General features: G+C 48.5%; 1 long non-coding RNA gene across 1 annotated transcript; it reads left to right on the plus strand.

The window, feature by feature from the left end:
- The first annotated feature begins 16,260 nt into the window (after positions 1-16,260).
- On the plus strand, positions 16,261-26,449 carry LOC125347993. Its single transcript, XR_007210287.1, has 3 exons — positions 16,261-16,294; positions 23,046-23,052; positions 26,255-26,449. It is a non-coding gene; the product is annotated as an uncharacterized LOC125347993 (long non-coding RNA).
- Positions 26,450-27,138: the final 689 nt, after the last annotated feature.

Genomic DNA, 27,138 nt, shown 5'->3' on the forward strand with positions numbered 1-27,138 from the left:
TAAGGGATGCCCCTGAATGTTTGTGCTCAAGGCTAGCACTCTACCACTTTGAACCACAGCTCTGTTTTCAGCTTTTTTTTTTATGGTTAACTGGAGATAAGTGTCTCAGGGACTTTCCTGCCCAGGCTGGATCTGAACTGCAATCCTCAGATCTCAGCTTCCTGAGTAGCTAGGATTCCAGGCATGAGCCACCCATGCCTGGTTCCATCCTAACTTTTTTAAATGACAAAATAAAAATAATAAAAGGTCCCCACATTTGATTCTTGATGTACAAGATCAAATACATGTTTCTCATTTTTCCCACATTTTTCTTTTCATGATGGAAAAGATCCTTCCACTCTCTGCTTCATACCCGTGTCCTCCATTACTTAGTCTCATTCACAATTTCACAGTTACTTGAATATTGACCACGAAATCCAGTTCTTGTTTGCCCCTTCTCCTCCCTGGCGGTGTGAGGAATGGTGTGTGGATTAGTGATGGCAGCTTCACCCAAAGCAAATTCAGGTGGAGGGCAGAGGGAGCTGGGCGTCCCCGGGCGGGCTGGAGGCCCCACGCCCGCGGACGTCACACAGCCAATTGTGAGAACAGCCCTGTGGTTTGGAAAGAATCAGGCTTTCCGTAATTTACCTGGGACCAGGTGAGAGGGACGTTATAGGATATTCTTGAGAAATCTTTGGGCTGGTGTGCTAGCCACACACCAGAGGTCACGCACCTACCCTGCCTCTAACAGCCAGAAACAAATATGGGCTCAGGACTGGTGTGTCTCCTCAGGAGCCCCCGCCACCCACAGGAGGGGCACAGAAACTGTGGCAAGTGGTGTGCCACAGAAATGAACCACAGTGTAACTTAACTACAAAGCACTGTTTTCCTTATTTAACTAACACTCAATGCTTTCTATGTGCTAAATGAGTATGAGGCACCTTCTACATTGTGTGTGTGTGCACGTGTGTGTGAGTGTGTGTGTGCGTGTGTGTGTGTGTGTGTGCATTCCAGTACTGGAGCTTGAACTTGGAACCTGGGTGCTGTCCCTAAACCCTTTCACTCAAGGCTGGCACTCTACCACTGGAGCCACATCTCCACTACTGGCTTTTTGTGGTTAATCAGAGAGAGGCATCTCATGAACTTTTCCTGCCCAGGCTGGCTTTGAAACCAGAGCCTCAGATCTCAGCCTCCTGCTTAGCGAGGTATGATCTACTAGGTACCTTGCTGGTGCAATATCTCCACAGAGGAGGAAACTGAGGCAGAGAGAAATGGAATAGTTTACTACATGTCACCAAGAGAAGCGGCAGAGCCAGCCAGGACTTGAACCCCATAGTCTGGCTGCACAATCCCTGCTTCTAACCATTGTCTGCTATGAGATGAACTGCTTATGGTAGAAAGTTTGGAAAAATAAGAGAAACACAGGAAAAAATATTATCCATCACCTACCACCCATTTTTTTAAAAAATTATCTTTAAGTAGTTGTCCAAAGGGTCAATTGGACAAATCAGTTTATAAATACAATGCATCTTGATCAATGTCACCCTTTCCATTGTCTCTCCCATCCCTCCCAACCCTACCCAGCCCTCAACTTCCCCAGATCCATGTTCACACAAGTACATTGAACATTATGACTGCATTTGCCCCGCCCCCTGCCTGTGCTCCTCCCTGACTAAGCACCTGCTTCCTGGTATTCAGAGTGTGCAACTGTTCGTTCATGTTCCGAGGAGTTTTACGGAATTTTAAATGTATTACCTTTTGAGGGTGAAATCTGTGTGTGTAAGTATTTAATTGAGCGGGCTGTGTTTTCAGCTCATTATACCTTGTGAATATTCTCCCATAGACGGAGATGAATTTGACAGAACCAGGCAAATCAGTTTCTTAATCCATTTCACAAAGAGCAGTCCAAGCAAGTTTGGAAGCCTTTAAAAACACTTAGTTGGTTAAAAGCAAGGGGTGACTGCGCTAGTGGCTTCTTTATTTTCCTCAAGCTCAAAGGGTTGCCCTAAAAATGCACTACATGTGACCCCATGTAAACAGCTTGAAAACAGCGGCCTCTCCTAGAACACCTTTGCGTGGCTCTTTCCCTTCAAAACATTTCACGTCCAGTCCTTCAGGTGATCCCGTTTTCTTAGGGAGACTCAGCATGAGGAGGGAATGAGGAGCCCAAAGTCCTTGATAGAGCACAATGGCTTTTAGTTGTATCTTGGCTTGGCTATTTTCTCTTTCTTTGATAGGTATAATAATAATAATAATAATAATAACAATACATAAATAATAATAGCTTCTTTGGGATTTGAATTCAGGGCCTCCTGCTTGCTTGATCATAGCTGATGCTGTACCACTTGAACCATGCCTCCATCCCAGCCTTTTGCTGGTTCATTAGAAAATGGAATCTCATGGACTTTACTGTCCCAGCTAGCTTTAAACTATGATCCTCCAAACCTCAGCTTCCTGAGTAGCTACAATTGTAAGTGTGAGCTACTGGTGCTCAGACATTTAAAAAAAAGGAAAAGAAAAAAAGCATTTGCCTAGAAAACAAAGCGGTTACTAGAACATGCCAGAACATAAAAGAACAGGGTCTAGAGCCAAGACAGTAGTGACCATTGCCACAGCGGGTTACAGCTGTGGCAATGACACATGGCACCTGTCAGAGGGGCAAACAGCACAAATACTGCCTGGCCCCAGACGCTAAGGCCAGTACAAGGAAATAGGCTTGAAATGTCTTCTTCCCCTCTCTCTTTTAAATTCCTTGTTCATTGAATGTCCCACTCTCATTGAAGAGACACAGTACAATCCTCAAAATAAAAGACTTACATCCAACCAGGCACCTGTGGCTCACGCTCCTAATTCTAGCTATTCAGGAGGCTGAGATCTGAGGATCACAGTTCAGAGCCACCTGGGGCATGAAAAATTGGTGAGATTCTTATCACCAATTAACCAGCAAACACCCAAAAGTAGAGCTGTGGTTCAAGTAGTAAAGCACTAGCCTTGAGTAAAAGAGCTTAGGGATAGCATTTGGGCCTTCAGTTCAAGCCCTAGGACTGGCACAAAGAGGAAGGAAGGGAGGGAGGGAGGGAGGGAGGGAGGGAGGGAGGGAGGGAGGGAGGGAGGCAGGCAGGCAGGCAGGCAGGCAGGCAGGCAGGCTGGAGTGCCAGGGGGCCCCTGGCCTGAGGCTCGCCTGCTGTCAGGTGTGGAGGTGGGGTGGGGCTGGCATGAGGCCTGGCTGGGCCCCTCTGGGAAGGACTTTTGTGTGCACATCAATTCCCACAGTAGGCACCGTGTGGAGTTTGCCTGCATCTGAGCTGCTTTGCCAGGCATCCTGTCCGATGTCCTGACTTGAAAGGTGCTCCAAGAGAATCAGGTGCGTCTCCACGCTGGGCACACGCTGCAAACCTCAGCCCCATGCCCTCCCTGTCCCCCATCCCCCTGCAAGGACTCCCTCTGCCCGCACGCCCACACCCTGAGGCTCAGTCTCCCTGGGAGCCCATGCAGGAGAGGTTGCTTGAAATGAAAGACAATGCAGAATGGATAGGATGAGAAACACTTCTTGAACATTGAACCTCATTTTGAAAACTACTCCCATTCTCAAGACCTCTCACGCTCATGGGTAGGCAGAATCAATATAGTGAAAATGGCCATATTGCCCAAAATGTTATACAAATTCAGTGCAATCACCATCAAAATCCCAGCTACATTCTTCACAGAAATAGAGAAAACAACCCATAAATTCTTATGGAACAACAAAAGACCTAAAATAGCCAAAGAAATTCTAGGCAAAAGAAGCAGGGCAGGAGGTATCACAATACCAGAATTTCAAGCTCTATTATAGAGCCATCATAACAAAAAACAGCCTGGCACTGGCATAAAAACAGACCTGAAGATCAATAGAATAGGACAGAAGACCCTGAAACAAATCCGCATACTTACAGTCAGCTGATATTTGACAAAGGAGCTAAAGACATACAATGGAAAAACATAGCCTCTTCAACTACTGGTGCTGGGAAAACTGGGCAGCCATATGCAGAAAACTCAAAGGAGACCCTAGCCTACCACCATGCACCAAGATCAACTCAAAATGGATTAAAGACCTAACATCATACCTGAAACCCTGAAACTACCGAAGGACAGAGTAAAAGAGACACTAAAACTTATAGGCACAGGTAGGAACCTTCTGAACAGAGTCTCAGGGGCACAACAGATAGGGGAGAGACTCGACAAATGGGACTACTACAAAATAAAAAGTTTATGCACAGCTAAAGACATAGCCACTTAACTAGAAAGACAGCCAACCATATGGGAAAGGATCTTCACCAGCACAGCAACAGACAAAGACTTAATATCCATCATCTTCAGAGAACTCAAGAAACTAACCCCCTCCAAACCCAGTAAACCAATTATTAAATGGGCAAAGGAGCTAAAGAGAGACTTCACAGGAGAAGAAATAAAAATGGCAAAGAAACATATGAGGAAATGTTCAACATCTCTGGCAGTAAAGGAAATGCAAATAAAAACAACCCTGAGATACCACCTCACTCCAGTTAGAATGGCCTATACTCTGAACTCAGGCAACAACAAATGCTGGAGGGGATGCAGAGAAAGAAGAACCCATCTCCACTGTTGGTGAGAGTGTAAACTAGTACAACCACTCTGGAGAACAGTATGGAGGTTCCTCAAAAAACTCAGCATAGGGGGCTGGGGATGTAGCCTAGTGGCAAGAGTGCCTGCCTCAGATACACGAGGCCCTAGGTTCGATTCCCCAGCACCACATACACAGAAAACGGCCAGAAGCGGCGCTGTGGCTCAAGTGGCAGAGTGCTAGCCTTGAGCGGGAAGAAGCCAGGGACAGTGCTCAGGCCCTGAGTCCAAGGCCCAGGACTGGCCAAAAAAAAAAAAAAAAAAAAACTCAGCATAGACCTACCCTATGACCCAGCCATATCACTCCTAGGCATCTATCTTGAACAACAGGTCCCAGGACACCATAAAGACATCTGCACATCCGTGTTTATCGCTGCACAATTCACATAGCCAAAATATGGAAACAATCCAGATTCCCCACTACAGATGAATAGATCCAGAACATGTGGTACCTGTACAGAATGGAATACTACATAGCGATTAGAAATGATAAAATAATGGTATTCGCGGGGAAATGGTCAGATCTTGAACAAATAATGTTGAGTGAAACAAGCTTAGGACACAGAGAAGAGAGGCGCATTGTCTCCTTAATATATGATTGTTGGGGAGGGGAGGAGGGAGAACAGTGGAGACCAGGTCTGCAGGGTGGCAAACTTCTTTTCGGATGGTATTTCCACATGTTTGGGTCAGTGAATTTACATTGTGTATCTAAAACCAAACAATTGCCAAAAAAAAACATAAAAAGGTCTAGGATAGACCTAACAGAGGATCGCAGTAGCTCAACAGCTATGTGCATATGATTGTATAAGAGGAGGCTGAGCGGGTGAACTCCAAGAGATGGAAACAAGAGGATTTTATTGTTGACGTTATGTTTATTGTACTAGGTAAATTTCCTTTGGCGTACCCCACGTGGTTACTGTATATGATTTTGGTATACTGGATATTGTATATATGCTTACCTGAACTAGGGAAGGGAAAAAAATGAGGGAGGGTGTAACAAATGTGACAAGAAATGCACTCACTGCCTTGTTATGTAACTATACCCCTGCTGTACATCACCTTGTGGATAAAATTTAATTAAAAAAAAAAAAAAGAAAACTACTTCCATTCTCTCTGAGTCTTCCTTTCTCATCTTGGGACCCGTTATGAATTAACAATTCCAATAGATAGCCTGTCCAATGAAGGGCGTCCATGAGGACGGGGCGGAGTCCCGCCCGACAGCAGCCTGATTTCCTGGTGGTGTGGAGATGTGCTGGCGGAGGGGGCAAGGAAAGTGGGGGAGCTCCCAAGGCCCTTGCCCAGGAGCCAAAATGAGACATTAGAAGCTAGAGCTCAGAGTCTGAATCTCATTTTTTTTCATTAAGAATCAGCTAAACCAGACTCTGATGCTCACACCTGTAATCCCAGCTACTCGGGAGCTGAGATGTGAAGACCTAGAATCAATCAAAGGCAGCCTGGGCAGGAAAGTCTGTGAGACTTTAATCTGCAGTGAACCACCAAAAAGCCAGATGTAGAGCTGTGACTCAACTGGTAGAGTGCTATCCTTGAGTGAAAAAAGCCCAGGGACAGATCCCAGGCCTTGAGTTCAAGTCCCAGGATCAGCACATGCACAAAAGAATTAGGTATATTTGAACATTCTGCAGTGTCTAGCGCTGGATGGCTATTCACAGAAAGAGTGGACAAGGTTGGTCCACGTCCAAAGTGCTATGGAAACCTGTTGCCAGACCTTAAAATTACATGAAAACAGCCTTGTGCCCAATTCAAAGCAAGACAAATAGCTAATTAAAAGTTTTTAAACTGGGGGAGGGGGGAATGAGGGAGGAGGTAACAAACAGTGCAAGAAATGTATCCAATGCCTAACGTATGAAACTGTAACCTCTCTGTACATCACTTTGACAATAAATAAGAAAAAACAAAAAAAAATTTTAACTATCATGTTTAAAAAGTCAATGGCAATGCGACAATGAGCTACATCCCTGTATAACTGATATAAGCCAATGAACAAAAAACACTCCATGACTATTCCAAAAATTAATTTAGCCATTTAAAAATGTGTTTATTCACTTAACTTTAAAAATGAAATTTGATTTATCAAAATAAACTCCAGGAAATTGGAACAAGAGTTTTTTTTTTCTGTTAATTGTTGTTTTTGTTTGTTTATCTGTCTTTGGGAGGGTAAGGGAGGCACAGAAAGGAAGAGACAAAGGTGAACAAATGCAGCCATGGTACTCACTAGATACTATGTTGAAAATGAACTATACAACTTGTGGGTAGGGGGGCTGGGAATATGGCCTAGTGGCAAGAGTGCTTGCCTCATATACATGAAGCCCTAGGTTCGTTCCCCAGCACCACATATATAGAAAACGGCCAGAAGGGGCACTGTGGCTCAAGTGGCAGAGTGCTAGCCTGGAGCAAAAAGAAGCCAGGGACAGTGCTCAGGCCCTGAGTCCAAGGCCCAGGACTGGCAAAAACAAAAACAAAAAGAAACTTGTGGGTGGGAGTGGGAGGGAAAGCTGGGAGACAGAATGAGGGAAGGGGTGACATTGTCCAAAAAGAAATGTACTGCTTACCTGACTATGTAAATGTAACCCCTCTATACATCACCCTTACTATAATAATTTAAAAACACACAAATATAAAAAAAGCGCAAAGTTCAGCTCTTTAATAAAAAGACTTAGACCTTGAAATTGGTAAATAACAACAGGCAATAAAACAAGATACGGTTGAATGGTTTACGTAAAAAAATAAAAATAAAAAGACTTAGGAATAGAAACGAAAAAATGTAGCCCTTCTTAAGAAAAAAAAAGTAAGAAATGAAGCCAGCCCCATCTCAACAAACAAGCCAGAAGTGGTGGTCCACCCCTGTAATCCCCAGTGTGGGTAGGATTATCTACATCAAAGACTAGTCCTAGGCCAAAAATCCCGGACCCCATCTGAGAAATAAGTAAAGAGGACTTGGGGGTCTCAAGGCGAGACATCCTGACTTCAGACCTCAGTGGCTCCCAGCAAAACATAAACATAAGACCTGTGGGAGAGCAGAGAGCAGCGCCAGCCTGGTTCTCAAGTTCCCTGTGCACTCCGCCTCCCCCATCCACCTGGATTCCCCCCTCTCCCACCCCCTCACTGCCCGGACCCCTGAGCCCCACTAGGAAAGCCTCTGGTCTAGTTGAGACACACACGGTGGCCCTCACCCCTGGGTGCACCAACATTCCCAGGAGCCCTGCTCCAGCCCCCAGCGGCTCATCTGCTCAAGGTCACCGGAGGTCAAGCGGCAGAAACAGAGCCCCAGGCTCCTGTTGTCCAGTGCTCCTTGCCCCACATCTCATCATCTTGCCCCCTCCCTGCAAATGTCCAGGCTGGCCTGGCGCTCAGGATCCTCCAGCCTCAGCCTCCTGAGTGACAGCATCTCAATAGGCACGACCATACTTGTCTCCAGAAAGGTTCTCTCTTGCAGTGACTGTCCGTCCTTGTGCCGTTCTTTTGATGCTTCATGAAGTCCCTGTTGGCACCTGCTCTGGGGCACAGCCGAGGGAGCCGCGGGGCCTCTGCCATTTCCTAGCAATCCCGAGGGCTGCCTTGACAGCAGGGAGGCGCTGGGAGGCGCGCCCTGGAATCGAGGTGACCGCCTTCCTGTCTCTGTATGGAGCCCCATGGGAGAGCAGAACTAAGAGGGAGCTGCAGGAATCCCCACAGGGTAAATCTCAGGGGCTCAAGAGGAACCCAAAGTCCATTCTGGGCCAAAAATAGAAAAATCAAGCTGGGTGTCAATGGCTGTTATCCTAGCTGCTTGGGGAGACTGTGATTTGGAGGGGTGTGTCCAGGCCAGCCTGGACAGAAAAGTCTTGGAGAGTAGACTCCATCTCCAATGAACCTGGCAAAAGGCTGGACTGGAGGCATGGGTCAGACAGTAGAACACCAGCTGCCAGTAAGAAAACTGAGCAAAAGTATGAGGCCCTGAGTTCAAGCCCCAGTATTGCCACACCATACACACACACACACACACACACACACACACACACACACACACACACACACACACAGAGTTGAAAAAAGAGAATGAGGGAAAGCACAAAGAACAGGGAAGGGCAGTGGCTGTTCCTGGCACCGGCTGGACTCTAGAAAGTGCATGTGGTGCTCCTCAGTCCTGGGCATCGGGCAGTGTTAGAGAAGTTCAAGGGAACTTACTCCCAAAGTAGGAGTCATCTGCAGACAGCTCAGGAAGTGCGGAGAATCAGAGCCTGGGTGGTGTTTCTACTAAGCCAGGATTTATAAAGCTCAGAAAGTGAGCAGCGAAGACAGTTTTTCTTTGCTTTCTTTTCTTTTCATTGTCAAGGTGATGTAGAGATAGGTTACAGTTACATACATAAGGCAGTGAGTCCATTTCTTGTCAAACTTGTTACCTTCTCCCTCATTTTCCTCCCATCTACCTGACAGTTGCTTGGCCCTCTGCTACTTGAGCCATAGCTTCGCTTCATTTCTGTCTTTTTCTTCTTCTTCTTCTTCTTCTTCTTCTTCTTCTTCTTCTTCTTCTTCTTCTTCTTCTTCTTCTTCTTCTTCTTCCTTTTTCGTCTTCTTTTGCGTGTGTGTGCACACGTGCGCACACGCACTTAACTGGAGATGCGTCTTGTGGACTTTCCCGCCTTGGCTGGCTGAGAACCACGATCCTCAGCTCCCAGCCTCCTGGGAAGCTGAGATTATAGGTGTGAGCCACCGACTCCTGGCTACTTTTCAGTTCCTTTGGAATGTGATGTGTGTTCTCCAGTCTCCGCCAGGGCCGAGTTGCCCGTGTGACAGAGTGCAGGGGCCCTGGCTGCGTGCCTACAGCTTAGATGGAAAGTCAATTAAATCCTAAAAACTAACCGTGAAACTCTTCTCTTAATTTGTTTTCTTTTTCTGATGACTCTGTTCTTTACCTTACACAGGATCAGAGGAGGAAGGGTGAACAAGTGCGGATGTGGAGTGACCCGGCATTGAGGAAAGTGGGTGGGGACACGAGGGGGGATGGGGGGGGGGTGAGGGAACCAATGACACTGTGAATGGAAGTTACTTGTTACCTGACCTATGTCAATGTAACCCACTCTATATCCCCTCTAAAACAGTAAAGTAAATTAGAAAAAATAACCAGTGAAAAAGAGAGCTAAGGGTGTGACTCAAGTGGTAGAGCGCCATCCTAGCAAATGTAAAGCATGGAGTTCAAACTCCTACTATTGTCCCCCCTCCACCACCAAAAATTAAAAACTTAAAGAAAGCTAGTAAGGACCAAAGCCAAAGCGTAAACTTTGTGTATGCCTGACTCCTGAGCTCCATAGCCATCAGTCATGAGGATAAAATATTCTAGTTGTGGTGTAAATAAGAACAGAGAACTAGCTGAGCATTGGTGGCTCATGCCTGGAATCCTGGCTCTTCAGGGAGGCTGAGATCTGAGGATCACAGTTCGAAGCTAGCCAAGGTAGCAAAGTCCATGAAACTCTTATCTCTAATTAACTAGCAAAAAGTTGGAAAGCTAGAAGTGAAGCTATGGCTTGAGTGGTAGAGCACCAGCTTTAAAGGAAAAAACTTGATGACAGCACCCAAACCCTGAGTTCAAGCCCAGTAGTGGCACATTTGTGTACGTGTGCGCACACACACACACAAATACACACACACAAGTCTAGCCCAGGTTTGCTGCAGTCTTGAAGGTTGTCAGTCTGCTAAGCTGGAAACGTGGAGGATTCTTTTTTATTTTTTATTTATTTATTTTTTTTGCCAGTCCTGGGCCTTGGACTCAGGGCCTGAGCACTGTCCCTGGCTTCTTTTTGCTCAAGGCTAGCACTCTGCCACTTGAGCCACAGCACCACTTCTGGCCGTTTTCTGTATATGTGGTGCTGGGGAATTGAACCCACGGCCTCATGTATACGAGGCAAGCACTCTTGCCACTAGGCCATATCCCCAGCCCCCACGTGGAGGATTCTTGCCAGGGGTTGGAATTGATCTTTTCCAGCATGGCTCCTCTGATCTGTACAAGGGGAGGGGGCTCACTGGGGTCAGGGACAAAGGCTCCCCATTTCGGCAGGGCCTTTGACACTATCGGGGTACTCTTGGCAAGAGGAGGTCCTGCTGACCATCCATCGCCAAAGAAACGATGGCAGATGCATGACTGTAGACCCCTCCCGATGGTGACAGGGTTCTATGTTTCTTTGTTTGATCATTTCTTTCTTCCATCTTCATTTCTGTGCGCCAGCGCCATAAGGAAATGCATAGCACACGTCCACCAGCATTTCAGACGATACCAAGTGAGAAGGGACAAATAAATGCATTTGTTGACATATTGCCTGAATGAGGAACAGGAAATGGTTCTCCTTTTTTTTTTCCATTTCTTAACTTTATCCTGTTACACTAGACTTACTAAATCTTTATTTTTTGGCGGGAGCTACCATCTTCCAGTAAATCATCAGTGAGGAAAGAGAAGCAGCAGTGCCCATCTACATTTCTAAGGCTTACTCTAAACACCAGCTTCTCCTGGGATCACAGGCATGTGAAAATTCTAGAAAGGTGGCAGTGCAGAAGACACAGCCCACGCGTGTTACCATGGCCAGTCGGAAGGCAATACTGTCACCCAGCCTGCTGTTGGCATCATCCTAAACAAACAGGTGCAGGGCAAGGTTTGAGCTAAGAAGGTTAAGGTGGGTTTTGAGCAAAGCAAGTGTATGAAATGCATGGAGAACACTCAGGAAGAGAGGAGGGAGGTGGTGACTCTGTGGACTGCTGCAAAAATCTTCTTGCCAATTTGTGACACAACTGGTGTCAAAGCAAAAAAGATTGATGCGCAGAAACACGAAGGGAGGAAGGGAGGAAAGAAGGAAGGAAGGAAGGGAGGAAGGAAGGAAGGAAGGATGGAAGAAAGGAAGGAAGGAAGGAAGGAAAGAAGGAAGGAAGGAAGGAAGGAAGGAAGGAAATACGGACTAGGAGAGAAACAAATTAGGAAAGAAACTAAGACAAGACATGCTTAGAAAAAAAAAGACATGCTTAGACTAGAATGACAGGCATACACAAGCAGCTAAACTACAATCTGTATAAATGTAAAATACTATAAGGCCTAATTCTCAAAAACAAATAAACAAACAAACAAAAAAGGTCAGCTGGGGAAATCTATCTTGACACAATTAACAGCTCACATAAAAGAGACCAAGAATTTAGGGTTAACCATGCTAAGCTTAGCAAGTGAGAAAACAAATCATGTCTTTGGTTTTCATTGTGTTTTGTTATTGTTTTTGTTTTTGCTAGTACCAGAGTTTGAACTCGGGGCCCCAAAACTTGGCTGGTGCTCTACCACTTGAGCCATGTCTCCAGCCTGATTTTCTGCTGATTAATTGGAGATAGAGAGTCTGATGGACTTTTCTGCCTGTGTTAGCTTTGAACTCTGATCCTCCAGATCTCAATCTCCTGAGTAGTTAGGATTACAACGTGAGACAACAGTGCCTAGCTATGTCCTTATATTCTTTTTAAAAATATAATTTATCGTTATTATTAAGGTGTTGTACAGAGGGGCTACCATTTCACAATTCAGGTAATGTGTCCTTATATTCCTGAGTCCAAACAATCATTCCGCTCACACTTGAGTCAGGCACTGGGCTGGGCAGAGCAGTGAGTATACACTGCAGAATAAGACAGTGAGTCCTTCTCTCACGTGGCCTGTGGTAAGTACAGCAGAGAAGCAGACACAAGAGAAAGTGGGCAATAAAATCTGATGGGTTTGGAGGGGCACTGATGAAGGTTGGCATGAGGGCGGTGGGACCCCACTTCTGGATGGGCCTGTCAGGCTGGCCCCTTGGAGGCAGGACTTCCACTGCTCTAGACTGGAGCTGGCACTAGGAATGGTGGGTTTCCTGATGAAGTAGATTCGAGTTAGGTATATAGAGAGAGAATAGCAGGAAAGCCAGGTAGCAGCAGAGTCCAGTGGCTCAGACCTGTTATCCTTACTCATCAGGAGGCTGAGATCTGAGGATCATAGTTCGAAGCCAGCCCTGGGAGACAAATCCCAGAGACTGTTGTTTCTAATTAACCACCCATAAGCTGGACGCGGAGGTGCAGCTCAAGTGGTAAAGCACCAGTCATGAATGAAAAGGCTAAGGGAGAATGTAAGGCCTGGGTTCAAGCCCCAGGGAAAAACATAGCAGAGGCTCTCTCTTTGCCAGTGAATATGAACAGAGATGCCTGCTGGTGAAGGGAGGCCATAAGAACAACTGGGGAGCCCTGTGACACCCCAGGGTCTTGTGGGATTGAATCTGTGACACCCAGGGGCTTGTGGGATTGAATCTGTGACACCCTGGAGCTTGTGGGATTGTGGGTAACTGGAGGGAGGGGTAAAGAATGCAGAATGAAGCCAGAGTCAGTGGGAATGGAGCACTGGCTTTCACTGAATCACTGAGGCAAAGATGAAATCAAAAGCAGGAACAATGAAAGCTGGTGATGGAAGCGAACCTATTGGGCACATTGCTTTCACTGGTATGAGAAGAGGAGAAATGGTCCAGGTGTTTTTTTGTTGTTTTTTTTTTTGGTTACATAAGTCAGGTAAGAAGTACATTTCTTTTAAGACAATGTCCCTCCTTCCCTCACTCTCTCCCAGTTTTCCCCTTCCATACAATCCTGATTTTTAACAACCCAATGTCCACTTGCTGCTTTTATTCCAGTAGCAATTTAATGCCAGCCAAGAGCAAAAGGAATATTGATTTTTTTTATTCTTGACATAACCCAAGAAAATGTTTCTGGCTAGATTTTTTTCTCTCTATTTTTTTCTTCACTTATCTCCTGAGATAAATGATCCTTTCATCCTGAGGAACTCAGAGTCCTTCACACCGAGCTTCATCCAAGCTCATCACATAGCTCAACTGTTGTATCAGAGCCTCCAAGAGCTCATCTCCCTGATAAGGAGCAGGGCTCCCTAAGAGAGGAGGCCGGGCTGCCAAGGTCACCATGAGTCAAAGGCAGGGCACGCTCCTTGATGGAAGTGTGCATTACTTCCAACCGGGGCAGGGGGCAATCCACCAGCCACAGCTCCCCTATACCAGAAAAGAAAAAAAACAACCTGCAACTGGCTACAGTATCTCATGCCCATAATCCTAGCAACTCAGGAGGCTGAGATCTGAGGATTAAGGCTAGCTCAGGCAGAAAAGTCCATGAGACATTTTTCTCCAATTAGCCATCAAAAGGATGGAGGTAGAGCTGTGGCTCAAAGGGTAGAGTGCCACCTTTGAGTATAAAAAGCTAAGGGGCAGTGGGCTGGGGATATGGCCTAGTGGCAAGAGTGCTTGCCTCGTATACATGAGGTCCTGGGTTCAATTCCCCAGCACCACATATACAGAAAACGGCCAGAAGCGGCGCTGTGGCTCAAGTGGCAGAGTGCTGGCCTTGAGCAAAAAGAAGCCAGGGACAGTGCTCAGGCCCTGAGTCCAAGCCCCAGGACTGGCCAAAAAAAAAAAAAAAAAAAAAAGCTAAGGTGCAGTCCCAAGCCTTGAGTTCAAGCCCAAGGACCAGCACACACACAAAAATAAATAAAAAGAAGGGAGGGAGGGAGGAAATAGAAAAGAAGGGAAGGGAAGGGAAAGGAAAGAGAGAGCGCCAGGCACTGGCTACTCAGAAGGCTGAGAAGCCTGAGGACTGCAGTTCAAAGCCAGTCCTGGAAGAAATGTCTGAGACTCTTATCTCCAATTAGCCACCAGAAAACCAGAAGTGGCACTGTGGCTCAAAGTGGTAGAGCACTAGCCTTGAGTAAAAGAGCCATGCAGGGACAGCACTCATGCCCTGAGTTCAAGTCCCAGGACCAATAAAAAAGAGAAAGAGAAAGGGGAAAAGGAAGGAAGGAAGGAAAGGAGGGAAGGAAGAGGAAAAAGCAGTTGAGCCGCCACACTGTGTGTGAGCTGGGAGCAGGCTCGGCTCTTACCATGAGCCCACGGTCTGGAAATATAAAGACTCACACTGTATTGGCTTTGGCCACCAAAGAGAAGCAACGTTCTGCAATCCTTGAGAATTGCCAGCTGGGGGGGAGGGGGGGGGCTCTGGGGAGCCGAGTCCTGACCGAGTCCAAAGGGAAAACATGTGTTTCGCATTTGCTCTTGGGATGGGAAAGAAAAACTTTTCCTTTCACTGAATCTGGGTTCAAACAAACAGAAGAGACCGCCCTTTCTGTAAACTCACCCGGGTGTCAAGCACTGTTCACCAGCGTGGTGCCATGCGCTCGCTAACCAGCGTGGAGTCACTGAGCACACACGCAATCCTCCCCATTGCAAGCACCCGGCTCCCCGCCCCAAGAGCCCATCAGCGAAACTGGAATACACATTTCCTCTGGAATCAAGTTTCCAAATCTAGAAGCCTCTGATTTCAGCCAGAGCCTGAGGCCACACAGCTCTCTTTAGTCATGACTCAGGACTTTGTGAGTGAAAGCACGCAAGGCAAAGTGATGTAAGAAAATTCCCCGGTCCCTTCCCCACCCCCCCACCTCCTCCCTGGGGAATGGGAGCACTGGGTGTGTTGCAGGTGGGTGGGAGGGTGCTCGCTCCCCCCAACACCCTTGCCAGTGGCAGGATCAACCCCTGGACAAAGGAAGTACTCGGAGACAAGCACTTTCCTGTTGGCTCGTTGTATATACCAATAAAGCAAGAAACAAGAGGAGCCAGATCTGGGCTGAGCGCCAGGGGTCACTGGGCATTGGGGAGGTAGAGGTGTGGGGGGGGAGGAGGGGAGATGTTTGATTCAAGCCTGCCTGTGATGTCACTCGGTGGGTGACAAGTCTGTCTTGCTTCCTTGAGGAAACTGGAATAAGGTTTTCTGTGTTTGTGGGGTTTGGGGCTATTGTCTTTGGCTCTGCCTGTCTCCCCTCAAGCTCTGGCTAGGACGTGGGTAAATGCTGTAATACCAGATGGCTCAGCCTCCATTCGATAATGGCTCATTGTTTAATGCCACAGGAAGTTTCCCCTCCATGTAAATGAGCCATCCTGTTCTTTTTCTCTCCTCTGGTTGGAAGATTTGTAAGAGGCCTGTCTCCTTATCCCCTCGTCCAGCTCCTGCTCTTGTATCTTCCAAAAGAGTAGCTACAGCCTGGCTGCGGGACTGCCTCACAAGAAGACTTCTCTAAGGACCAAAAGCTCTAGCCAGGCTTTGCCCAGAGGGGAGATGGGTGAGACGCTGGGTCTGGGCAGCACTGGAGTTTCTGTCCACATAGATGGAGGTGTTCAGTTTGTGCTGGCTCAGAACTAAGAAGTAGCAGAAGCCAGATGCTGGTGCCTCATGTCTAATAATCCTAGTGACCTGGAAGGCTGAAATCTAGAGGACCATGGTTCAAAGACAGCCCAAGCAGAGGAAATACCATCTTGAATTAACTAGCAAAATGCTGGACTAGAGGTGTAGTTCAAGTGCTAGAGACCCATCCATGAGTAAGAAAGCCAAGTGAGCATGTAAGGCTCTGATTTCAAGCCCTGGTACTGATGATACCAAAAAGCAATAAATAAATAGATAATATAAACAGAAATGGCAGGGTTCTGCTCTCAGACCCGCACCTACATTAGAACCATCCGCATAGCCTCAGCCACTATACAGATGCTTAAGTGCCAATGTCTCCTTCAAGAGACTGATTTAATCTGGCTGGCCTAGAATCTGAGGACACTACCAATGTGTGTGTGTGTGTGTGTGTGTGTGTGTGTGTGTGTGCGCGCGCGCGCGCGCACATGGGTGTGCTCTATCACTTAGCCACATCCTCAACCTTTAAGGCACAGATCTTTTGAAAGCCCCCCTGGTGATCTTAATGAGTGTCCATAATAACTAGACAGGGCTTCCAGTGCTGTTTCTCCTCAATTGCCCTTAAATCTAGCCAAGCTGGCCTTGCGCTGGTGGCTCACACCTATAATCTTAGCTACTCAGGAGGCTGAGACCTGAGGATTATAGTTCAAAGCCAGCCTGGGCAGGAAAGTCCATGAGACTCTTTATCTCCAATGAACTACTCAGAAAAAGCCATAAGTGGCTCTGTGGCTCAAGCAGTAGAGTGCTAGCTTTGAGCACCAAAGCTCAGGGACAGCACACAGGCCCTGAGTTCAAGCCCCAGGACTAGCAAAAAAATTAAATAATCCAGCCATGCTTCCCTCCCTCCCTTCCTTTTTGTGTCAGTACTAGAGCTTGAACTCAGGGCCTTGTGTTCTTGCTTAGCTTTTTCTACATCCCTAGCAAGTACTAGGCCCTGAATTAAAACCCCAGTGTCATTTAAAAAAATAACCTTCTAATTTTACTATTCTATTTGATAATATCTGTTTTATTGAAATCTCTTCAAAAATCTCCCAGGAAGCCAGATACAGGTGACTCACTCCTGTAATCCTAGCCACTTAGGATTTTCAAAGCCAGTCCAGGCAGGAAAGTCCAAGAGACTCTTATCTCCCATGAACTACCGGAAAGGTGGAAGTGGAGAGGTGGCAGAGTGCTCACCTTGAGCAAAACAAGCTCAGGGATAGCCCTCAGGGTCTGAGTTTGAGCCCCAGGACTGGAACACACATACAGGGAGAAAAAGAAACATCCCAGGAAAATTATACAGCCTTCCTTATTGAGATCCTATAGAGCTCCATGGCCTGTGGGCCAGGTGAATGCTTCAAATTCGTTTATCTTCCATTTACTTTGGGCCAGTTATTGTTTTAAACCCCCTTATGAACCTCAGGTTGGTTTTTGAAGGTTACAACCACAGGACTGCGTAAAGTGATGTCCAATTCCTGAGTGACCCCGGATAGCATGAACTTTACACAACAATCTAATGTCCCCCCAAATACACAGGGACATCTTTTTTGGGGGGAGGGGGGTCATGGGGCTGGAGCTCTGGGCCTGGACACTGTCCCTGAGCTTTTCCGCTCAAGGCTAGCACCACAGCGCCACTTCCGGTTTTCTAGTGGTTAATTAGAGATAAGAGTCTCATGGACTTTCATGCCTGGACTGGCTTTGAACCGTGATCCTCAGATCTCAGCCTCCTGAGTAGCTAGGATTACAGGCATGAGCTACTGGTGCCCAGCCCAGGGGACATCTCTTCTGGAGACCAAAAGTCGTAATCAAGGAAGCAGCAGGTCCATTCCTCCTGGAGAATCAGAGAGGCACCTGTTCCCGCTTCCTTCTTGGCTTCCGGGGACCAATGGCAATGCTTGGCAATTGCCCCGATTTCTCACGGCTCCAATCTCTACCTCTGTCTTCATGTGGCTTTCTTTTCTGTGGGTCTGGAGATCAAGGGTGGCTCTCCTGTGTTTAGCATCCACCCTAATCCAGCAGGACCTCACTGACCGATCTACAGAAATCCTAGGTCCATGTTCATAGATACCAAAGTCAGGGCCTCCAACAAAGCCCCCAGGCCCTGGTGCCACAGGTCAGGTTGCATCTAAAATTCAGGGACCTCCTACAAGATGTGGGCAAAAATTGTTTGTTCTGGACTTGATTGCCATCCTCCAGACTGAACTTTTTCAGAAAAAATTAATGGCCTGGCGCAGTGGCTCATGCCGATAATCCTAGCTACTCAGGAGGCTGTGACCTGAGGATCCCAATTGGAAGCCAGGTTGGGTGAGTCTATGAGAGTCTTATCTCCAGTGAAGCAGCAAAAAGCCAGAAGTAGAGCTGTGGTTCAAATGGTAGAGCACTAGCCTTGAGCAAAAAAAGCTAAGGGATAGACCCCAAGTTGAAGTTCCAGTAATGGCATTTAAAATTTTTTTTAAAGAAAGAGAAGCAAAATAAATTCATCCTAATTTTCTCCCTGAATATGTTGGGTTTTTATTTTTTCTGTCATTATACAAATATGAGAGTGATTTTTTCTAACTGCTGGTCTTTAGGCCAGATGCCTGTCATCTGAGATACTTGGGAGGTGGCTATTGTGGAATAGAAATTCAAGGCCAGCCTGGGGGGAAAAAAAAAAAGAAAAAGGCCATAAAATTAAAAAATAAATTTTAAGAAGCCAGCAAGATTCTTACATTGACAAAGAGCTGCATACAGTGGCTCACGCCTGTCGTCCTTGCCAGAAGCGGAAACACAAATAGGAGGACTGAAGTCCAGGGTGGCTTGGACATAAAGCAACATCTAAGCTCAAAAAGAACCAACTCAAGGGGGAGTGAGGCTGCTGGAGTGGCTCAAGTGGTAGAGTGCCCGTCTGGCAGGTACAAAGCTCTGAGTTCAAGCCCCAGCACCAAAAAAAAGAAAGAAAAAGATGTATACCCTGGTGAAGGTAGCCATACAAAGCAGAACCCTGCATCCCAAGGATATGAGAAATCATTGCGGGAACAATCTTCAGCTTGGCTTCCAGACTTTGCAGAAGGATAATATCCGCCTTCACACAGGCTTTCCTGGTACACCTGAGGTAGATTGTTCCAGAATGGCAGTCAGAGGGAAGTCAAGTTTGGCTTGAGAAAACTTTGGCTCAAAGCTCCTTTGGATGGCTGGATCACAGTGTGTCTCTCGAGGCTGTGCACCGGCATCGGTGTGGCTTACCTCATCCTTCAGTCATCCGACAAGTATGTGGCGAGGCCTGTTGCGTGCCAGGCCATGGGTGCTGAGCCAGGCCACGGAGCCATAATGGGCTGGGGCGCGCTGCAGGCCTGGCCCACAGGAAGCCCTCGTTCTAGTGAGCCCAAGGAGGGGCTGGGCAGGCTGCCGGCACATGGCAGATGGCACAGTGCAAAACAAAGGTGCCACAGTCTTCATGAGTTCAAGAGGCCACATGCGCAAGCAGAGGTTTGGGATGGTTGGGGCAGGGACAGGAGGGCGGCTAAGAGTGAATTTTTTACAAAACAAATTTAAATGAATTCTGGGCTTTCTTTGGCCAAACATGCAGAACAGAAGCTCTCACCTGGGTGCCAGCAGCTCTTGCTGCTGTCCTAGCTACTCAGGAGGCTGAGATCTGAGGATTATGGTTTGAGGCCAGCCCAGGCAGGAGAGCTCATGAGATTCTTCTCTCCAATTACCTAGCAAAACACCAGTAGAGTTGTGGCTCGAGTGGTAAAGCACCAGCCTTGCGTGAAAAAGCCAAGAGACAATGCCCAAACCCTGAGTTCAAGCCCCAGGTCACACACACACACACACACACACACACACACACACACACACGATTCCTTTACACCATCCATTGTTCACACACTGAACCCTCAGAGGAGAAGCTTTATCTGCACAAGTGTTCAATTCCAGTCTTCTGCTTCCAATTACAATGGTTTCTGCTTCACCCCACCCACCCTGAGGAACAAATATTCAACAAACAAACAGCCCAGACCCACAATGGCTGCTGGGGCCTACGCCAGCCACGTTGGTGGGGAAACCAAATCCCTCTCCCAAATCTCAGCAGACAAAATAATCTGGGCCCTAGGTATTTCCCCCTTGCCCAGGGAAAGCAAATCGAGCCCCTCAATCAAGGGGTTTCCACAGACCCAGAACAAGGCCCCCAGGGTGGGGTGTGGGGTGCAGGGGCTCCTCCATGACAGCTTCTTTCTGAACCCAGACAAAACCTGTGCCAGGGAAGTTAATCTTCCCTGAGGTAGAATAGGTTGCTCCTGAGTTCCAGAAGCAGGTAGGGGCCGTCCGCATGCCTGGGGGACTGGGCCCGGCTGAAGAGGCCACCTCGCTGCCAGCCAAGGCCAGCCAGTTTTCCAGGACCAGGAAGCCCTGTGCATTTTACAAGCTCTGTCACTGGCGCTGGGAAATGCTGATGCACCACACCAAGGTCTCAAACACCAGGCCCCAGTAGCTCACACCTGCAAACAGGCTGAGGATGGGAGGGTGGAGGCCTGGGCAGAAAACCTTCAAGAAACTCCTTCTCGAACCCCTAGCATTGTCCAGTGGTGCAGCAGGCCTGTCATCCCTAATGTGTGGAAAGCCAAGAGTGGGCAGGTGGCTGGGATTACAGGGGTGTGCCACCAGACCCAGCTTACTTTATTTGTGTGGTGGGAACTGAGCCCGTGGTCCCCCCATCTCATGGCAGTTCACCTCCGGTACCCTTTCTTGCCCAGGCTTCAAACAGAGCTGGTTCCATTCTCTCTTTCTTAACCAGGCCAGGCCAATGACTTCTTACTGCGCCAGGTTTTCACCTGAATTTCATCGCCTGGCACCTGGGCTAGCAATAGAAAAGGTAGACATGCATGGGCCAGCAGGCAGTGCCCCGTCCATCTTGGTCATGGGGAGAGCCATAACTCTTTCCTGCGTCTCAGTTTCTCACCCAGAAAAGGGGGCGAAGGCCACCCACTTTGCAGGGTTGGAAAATGTCTGTGTGTAGTAGGAGTTTGTTAGGAAGAAGAGAGTTCATTCTCTTTTTCAACCTTGGGCCCCCATTTTCCATGAACCCAAACAAATACTCAGGGTAGATCATGTGGTTGCTAATCCAAGGCTGTCTCAGCCCTCCATTTGTGAAGTTTCACTCATCTAGATGTTTCCAAGAATCTTCCAGAAGATTCTGGAATGTTTGTTTGGGTAATTCTAAAAGTGATAGGAAAGATGTAGGGTTGTGCATGTGTGTGTGAGTGTGTGCACGTGTGTGTATGCACGTGCATGTGTTCGAAGCGACAATGGTCAGTTGAGGTAAAGCAGAGGAAAGAGAAGCTATGAGGAGGAAGATGCAGAGACGGAACCTGAGAGAGGCTCCGGGGACTGCTGCTGCTGGAACATCTGGAATTGAGCAGGAAAGGGAAGATCGGCTGCCAAGTCAGCTCTTGGCAGGAGCCCTGAGAGCCGCCCGAGGGCTGGAGCCGACGCTGGGACACTTCCCTGAGTTGCTACAGCTTCCTTCTGTGCTGTTCCATGGTGCTGACTGGAACAGGGAAATGTTCTCTTCCCAGACAGCCACTGCCATGGGGCCTCAGTTTCCCCATCCAGAAAATGGACAGCTCAGCGAAGATGAGCAAGCCTTTTATCTCGAGAACAAAACCCACATAGACTCTTGTGAGTGCATTACACGATGTGGAATTGTGCAAGTACATCATTGTCTTGCTTTATCCCTATGCCAGCTCTGGAGGAGGTTTGTCTAACCCTTTCACAGACGGGAGGCGTCGTCAGAGAGGCTGTGAGTCTTGCCTGTAATCACCCAGCCTGCAAGAGGTGGGGGGAGGATTTGAACCCAGAGTCAGTTGCCTCCTAACCCCAAGGCTGTCTTACTAAGGAGAGACAGGCATGAAGTCTACTGGGGCTTCCCCTTTGTCCCTGTGGGCACTGGGGAACCCAAAATGTTCTTAGGGCCCACCAGACGGCCAGCCTCTATCACCACAGGACCTCAGCCTGCCTGCCCTTTCCAGTGACTGCCTTGAGGTCATGCTTCCTCCGCTCCTCTTTCCCGGACTTCACAATCTTCGAAGATGCTGGGGAAAGTCTTCCAGGAGATGTTGTTCCCTTGGGAAGCCAGCTGGAAGGTGGGGCCAAGCTGGGGACTAAGCCCCGGGTTGGGGGGCCCCCCCTCCGGTGACCCCCCGTGAGGCCATGTAGTTTCCTCTTTTGAGAAACCCTTGGGCCTCAGCCAGAGTCCGGGAGGGGGTGGGAGGAACTTGACAGCCATCTGGTCATCAGCCAATCCGGAAGCCAGGAAAAAAAAGTCACCCACTCTCTCTTTGGTTCCCTGAGTGCCTCACGGGAGTCCTGGGGGTGCAAGGGAGCTCCGCCACCGGCCCCTTGCTGCCAGCAATTCCATCCGGAATTCCAAACCCGGGCCAGGGGACATTCCCACCATGCAATTTGTCCCGCAGGACTAAACAAGGGTGATCACATACTCACTCGCCCTCCCGCTGCCCGGAAGAGGTCTCACGTCATCACCTCCCCAGGATGACATCCCAGTGAAGGTCACTGTTGCTAAGCAACTGTAGGGAAAGGACTCCAGATTTTTGCTTTTTTTTTTTTTTTCTTGCTCTGAGACCCTCCCAGAGTGGACAGCGATGGTGACACTGATAGAAGGATGTGAGGTCTGAGGACTGTCGCCTGCTGTGCCGTGTCCTCTTGGGCACAGTACCCTAGGCACACAGTGAAACCTGGGCATCTTCACACAGAAATGACTCACTCTGGTTGTCATCCCTCCCCCCCCCCCGGCTATCCCCACTTTCCCCCTTGAAATTGGGGACCGCCATGGAGACAGCAGCCCAGGACATTCCACCCACCCGGGGAACCGGCCTTGCTCACCCACCCATGAGTCAGTTGGAATGCGTGGACACCCCAGGCCGAGTGGCTGCGCAGTACCAGGAGCTGGAAGGAGGCAGGCATGCCAGGAATGCAGCTCCCGTGGGCACCTGTCTGCCCTCCCCCGGCCCCCAGGCCGGAGCCAGCCTAGATAGTGGTTTGGAAGGCCAATGCCAGGATGTTTGTCAAAGGCTTTGGGGACAACAGGTGCCAGCAAAGATGAGGACAAAGATGGACCTCTTGGGGACAGTGGGCGCAACTCCCCAGCCTGCCCACTTGTGGGCATGTCTGTGTTCCAGGCCCAGATGCTTGGTGTCCTGACCTCAGGGGAAGGGCAAGAAACCACTGATGAGAAAGCACGGGTTCTAAAACATGTCCTGGGAGCTTAAAAGGCAGAGCCAGTGAACTCCGCAAAACACAGAGCTTTGCAACTGTCATCTGTGTGTGTGTGTGTGTGTGTGTGTATGTGTGTGTGTGTGTGTGTGTAATGGCTCTGGGGCTTGAACTCTACCACTTACAGTTACAGTGCTGGCTGCAACTGTCATCCTTAAGCATGACTTTGAACTCCCACCCATAATCCTAGCTACCCCAACCCAAGGAGGCTAAGAGGTGAGGATCAGAGATCAAAGCTAGCCTGAGCAGAAGAGTTCGTGACTCTTGTCTCCAATTAACCACCAGAAACCAAGAAGTGAAGTGATGGCTTAAGTGATAGAGTACCAGCTTTGAGAAAAAAAAAAAAAAAAAGGCTAAGGGACAGCATCCAGGTCCTGTGTTCAATCTCTAGCACTGGCATGCACACACACACACACACACACACACACACACACACACACACACACGCACACGCCCCTCCCCCCTGTGGAGCTCTCATGCCTCTGGGACTTCCCTTGGACACAAGTGGCCAGAAGCTTCTATTTTGGTTAGGAACTAGAAACACCCATTTCTTTTATCTCTTCCCCCACCCTTCTCGCTTTGTTGGCAGTGCTATGGATTGAACTCAGGGCCTCTGTTTGCTAGACAATTGCTCTATCATTTGAGCCACACCTGCAGCCTTTTTGCTTTTAATTTATTTTTCAGAAAGGATCTTGCCCTTTAGCCAGGGCCGGCCTTACATCAAGATCCTCCTACCTCTGCCTCCCAAGTAGCTAGGATTACAGGCGTGTACCACGATGCCCAACCCCTATGTCCTTAGGGAGTGAGCATCCCCAGATGTCAGCTGACTTTGGAAGGTCAGGAGGTGGGGTTCTAAGCGAAGAAATGACATTTCGGAAGCCGTTGGGTGCCAGGAGCCAGCCTGGACGCCGTGGATTTGGGCACCTATGCGGCTGTTCAGGAAGGAGGGAGTGAGGGTGGAAATTGTGATCCAACTGTCTTCCGGATGCTCAAGCCCCCAGATGGTGTCTTGATTGCCTATCAAAATGAGCAAATGCTAGCATTCACCCCAGCTTTTGTTGACGCAGGGCATTGGAGAGAGGAAAACCGCTAGGCTGATTATCTTGGCTTTATTATCCGCCACATCTGGTTTAGCTCAGCTCTGTTTCAGCTTTTCATCTTTAAAGAGATGGCTGCGAAGTTCCAGAACACTCAGAGCTGGGAAGGGCCTCGGAGCCCTCCCATCTCACCTCAGCCCATCCTTTGTAGATAAGGCCGCTTGTCACTCGGAGGGCAGTGACTCAGCCAGGGCCACACAGCTGGTGGGGCCCAACTGCAAACCCCACCCCCTCCTGGCCAAAGCTTTTCCTGTTTCCCAAGCAGCCTCTCGGAAGCTGCCAAGGCAGTCATTTCCAGGTTTGCCTAGATCCTCACTGAACTCGTTAGTGCAATTGGCTAGCCAGGGCCTTCCCACCCAGCCCCACTAAAAATGTTTGAAATTGTTTTAAAGGCTAGTGAGACCATCCGGAGCGGAGCGCGTTTCCCTGGCCATCTGTGGTGTCATGCTGTCCCTTAACGCAGAAGCATGGCCACCTGTGCTCAGTCTGTGTCATAGAAGAAGAGCAGGCCTGTGTCCTCCTGCCCACCCTGAACCACAGGCCATCGCGCCCACCACCACAAAGAAGTGTGGATCAGCCCTCCTGGGCCACGCCCTCCCGGCCACGCCCCTTCCTCTCCCCCCCCCCCCCCCCAGGTACCTCAGCCCCAGTTCCTGAGCCCCTCAGTTTCATGGTCACTCCTACTCAGAAGGAAAGCTTTATGATGCTCTCCACACATCCCTTCTTTTTTTTTTTTTTTTTTTTTTTGCAGGTCCTGGGTCTTGAACTCAGTGCCTGAATGCTGTTCCTGAGTTTTTTGTTTTGTTTTTAAACTCAAGGCTAGTGCTCTACCAGTCGAGTTACAGCTCTACTTCTGGCCTTTTAAATTTTTTTAAATTAATTAAAAATAATTGGTGCTTCAGTGTTGTAGAGCTGACTTCATCTTGATTAGGGAAACATAGTAGAAAATGTTGGTAGAGTATTGCTGACCCCAAAATTCTGCTCCTGTAAATGGCTTGCTTAACTTGTTTGTTGTTTGCTCTACCCCCTGCATCAACCTCCTACATCTGTGCCCACTTTTTAAAACTTGTTTGTTGCTTGTTCAATCCCCTGCATCAAGCCCCTACATCAGTGCTATGCTTTTACCTTTAAAAACCCCAATTTGAGGACTGCTCAGGGTCTCGGTGGCAGCTCCCGAGTCTGCCCTGTGTCCCTGGCCAGTCAGCCCGCTTTTCACTGTCGCAGTTTCACCTCCCGAGTCTGTGCTGCATCCCTGGCTGGTCAGTTCACTTTTTGCTTCCCCAAAAAATCCATCTTCTTGCTTGAGATTGTCTCTGAATGGTGGACTCTTGGACGGATGGGGGAACCCCCTCCCTCGAATCCTGTAACATCAGCTGTCAAGACTTACAGGCAGTTCATGAGAAGAGGGAAAGTACCTCGAAATTGAAAGCAAGTGTATGACATTTGGAAATGCTGTGTTGAACCAAGATTTTAATAAAGTTAGATCTTGGGGGGAAAAATTGGTGCTTCATTGGAAATAATCTCATGGATTTCCTGTGAAAGCTGGCTTTGAACCTCAGTCCTCAAATCTCAGCCTCCTAAGTAGCTAGGATTACAGGCGCCAGTCACTGGCTTCCAGCTCCCATTTGTTTTTTCTGTGTGTGCCAGTTCTGGGGCTTAAACTCAGGGTCACCTGGATGCTATCTCTTAGCCTTTTTTACTCAAGGCTGGTGTTCTACTACTTGAGCTACACCTCCATTTCTGGTTTTTTGATGGCTAATTGGTGATAAAAAGTCTCTTGGATTTGTCTACCTTCACTGGCTTTGAACCATGATTCTCAGGCCTCAAATTCTCAAGTAGCTAGGACAACAAGCATCATGAACCACCAGTGCCTGCCCCCCCTTCTTCCCTCCCCTCCCTTCCTCGTTCCCCCCTCCCTCCTTCCCCCCTCCCTCCCTCCTTTCCTCCCTCCCACCCTCCCTCCCTCCTTCCCTCCCTCCCACCCTCCCTCCTTCCCTTCTTCCTTCCTTTCTTTTTTGTGCCAGTCCTGGGGCTTGAACTCAGAGTCTGGGGACTGTCCCTGAGCTTTTGTGCTCAAAACTAGCACTCTACCACTTAAGACACAGCCCCCCTTCTAGCTTTTGTGGTGCTTAACTGGATGTAAGAATTTCATAGACTTTCCTGCCCAGGCTGGTTTTGAACCATAGTCCTCAGATCTCAACCTCCTGAGTAGTTAGGATGACAAGTGTGAACCACCCAGTGCTTGGCTTTTTTTTTTTCTCTAACAGATATAGAAATCAAGGTTCAGAGAGCTTATTTACCTGCCCAGGATCACTGAGCTAGTGAGTGGTAGAGTCAGAATTCAAACCCAGATCCCACTCCTGTCCAAGCCATGTCTTCCCACCAAGCACGGAAGGAGGTGGAAATATCTCAAGACATTCCTGCATGCATAGAGACAGTTGAGGCCTGCTCAAGGACCTAAAATTCCCTCACTGGGTCATTTGTGGGGCTCCCCAGCCTTGGGTGGCTGGCCATGGCTTCCTGAGGAGAAAGGCTGGGGGAGGAGGGAAGAGAGAATGGATACAAAATTCCTTGGCAAAGATTTTCTTACTCCTGCAGTGATCTGGGGGTGTGACATCCAGGCACAGAGAGGAGAAGGCTTGGGAAAGCCCAGGGTTGACCAGAGCAACTTGGGAGGGGGACAAATTATGACAGAAGCAGCCTGGCCAGGGGGAGGGGGCTCCCTCAAAACCCCAAGAGCCAGCTCCAGGCCCAGGACTGGTTTGGGGATGGAAGGTAGGAGGGCGGTGATTAGTCAGCAGGGAGTTTATGAAAGGAGGGATTGTCTGGCCCTCCTTACTCACCGGGCCCATTCAGTGTCCAATTGGGTCATCCCCAAGCCTGGGTGCGGGGTGCTATCTGAGGGGAG

The sequence above is a fragment of the Perognathus longimembris genome, chromosome 3 (assembly GCF_023159225.1).
Source record: "Perognathus longimembris pacificus isolate PPM17 chromosome 3, ASM2315922v1, whole genome shotgun sequence".
Lineage (NCBI taxonomy): Eukaryota > Metazoa > Chordata > Mammalia > Rodentia > Heteromyidae > Perognathus > Perognathus longimembris.